We start from the raw sequence: 2,334 nt of genomic DNA, 5'->3' as shown, positions 1-2,334 counted from the left end.
GTGCCGAAACAGGGTCTAGATTGGTTTACGTGGATACAGAGGCTTGTGGCGGCGGAACTTCCGATCTAGAGTTTTTTTTGTGGGTTCTGAAATATTTGGAAATTTATAGGGCGAAGAGGCGGTGCGGGAGGCCACCGAGGTGGGCACAACCCACCAGGGTGCGCCTGGGCCTCTAGGCGCGCCCAGGTGGGTTGTGCCCCCCTCAGGGGCACCTCTCTGGTGCTTCTTTGGCCCATCCTGTGTCTTTTGGTCCATAAAAATTCTCCAAAAAGTTTCACTGTGTTTGGACTCCGTTTGATATTGATTTCCTGCGAAGTAAAAAACAAGCAACTGGCACTGGGCACTTTGTCAATAGGTTAGTCCCAAAAAATGATATAAATTTGCTATAAAATGATTGTAAAACATCCAAGAATGATAATATGACGACATGAATACTTCATAAATTATAGATACGTTGGAGACGTATCAGCCACCCCATGCCGCTTAATGAGCGGTACGAGCACACAAAAAGGAAATTCATTTTTAAAATTAGAGTTGGCACATATAAATATACTTGGAATGACACAGAAATACCGCATATAGGTAGGTATGGTGGACTCATATGGCACAACTTGGTTTAAGGATTTTGGATGCACAAGTTGTATTCCTACTTAGTACAAATGGAGGCTAGGAAGTCTGTAGCAATCTGAACATTTACCATACTTCTGTAACTCCAAATATTATGAAACTTTAGGACAACATGGGAAATTTGTATATCTATCTTATGTAAAAAAATCATAGCAAAAGCATGTTTCTATGATTTATTAAAATTCTGCTACTTGGCGCAAAAGTTTCTGTTTTTCAACAAGATCAAATCAACTATCACCCAACATGACCCCAAAGGCTTCTCTTGGCACAAACACTAACTAAAATAGAAAAACATACTCTAATCAGAGGCATAATTGTGCAAACAATGAAGAACAAAAAAAAAGAGAAAACATATTTATTCATTGGGTTGCCTCCCAACAAGCTCTTTCTTTATAGCCATTGAGTTATGCTTTGAGATTTCAATGATGCTCACATGAAAGATAATAATTGAAACACAAAGTAGAGCATCATGTAGCATGTGAAAAACACATTTAAGTCTAACATACTTCCTATGCATAGGCATTTTATAAGCAAAAAAATTATTAAGACAAGAAATATCTAGCATATGCATGGAAGAAGAATGAAACAATAGCAATCTCAACATAACGAGAGGTAATTTAGTAACATGAAAATTTCTACCACCATATTTTCCTCTCTCATAATAATTACATGTAGGATCATAATAAAATTCAACAATATAACTATCACATAAAATATTCTCTTCATGATCCACATGCAAGCAAAGTTGACACTCTTCCAAATAGTGGGATTATCATCAAATAAAGTCATGACCTCTCGAAGCCCACTTTTATCAAAAATTTCATACGATTGATCATTCTCCAAAGTAGTGGTATCATTATTACCTAGAGTTGACACTCTTCCAAACGCACTTTCAATATTATTGCAAAAACTATTATCAGTATCATATTGATCAAGAGGCTTAAATAAATTTTCAACATCATAAGAAGAATCACCCCAATCATGATCATTACAATAAGTAGTGGACATTGCAAAATTGTCATCCCCAACCTTGTAGTTTTGCATATTATTAACACAATCCACATTAATAGAATTTATAATAACATCATTGCAATCATGCTTTTCATTCTAGGAGCTATCATGAATCACTTTATAAATTTCTTTAAGACTTCATCACAATTTTCAGATTCAAGATCTTCAAGCAAAACTTCATAAAGATAATCTAGTGCACTCAACTCACTAGCGATTTGTTCATCATAATTGGATCTTTTGAAAAAATTAGCAAGCGGATGAGGATCCATATCAATAGATTTTTAGCAAGCGAAAATGCAAGAAAATAGAAGGCACATGGCACCCATGCAAGGATAGCAAACGAACAAAAAGGCAAACGGAAAATAAGACAAATAAAAAGGAAAATATTTTTGTGTTTTTCGCAAAAAACGTTTTAGAAGTGGGGGAGATGAAAACGAGAGGCAAATGGCAAATAATGTAAATTGCAAGGAGTTGATATTTGTGATTAGGAACCCGATAGATGTTGATGATGTCTCCTCGACAACGGCGTCAGAAATTGGCAAGTTTATGGGAGACTACTTTGACTTGACCCTCCCCGGCAATGGTGCCAGAAATTCTTCCTGATTGCTTGTATCTGTGTTGGTATTTCCCTGAAGAGGAGAGGATGATGCAACACAACAACGGTAAGTATTTCACTCAGTTATGAAACCAAGGTTA

This window comes from Triticum aestivum, chromosome 6B, assembly GCF_018294505.1.
Source record: "Triticum aestivum cultivar Chinese Spring chromosome 6B, IWGSC CS RefSeq v2.1, whole genome shotgun sequence".
Classification (NCBI taxonomy): Eukaryota; Viridiplantae; Streptophyta; class Magnoliopsida; order Poales; family Poaceae; genus Triticum; species Triticum aestivum.
This window is presented reverse-complemented; position numbering follows the sequence as displayed.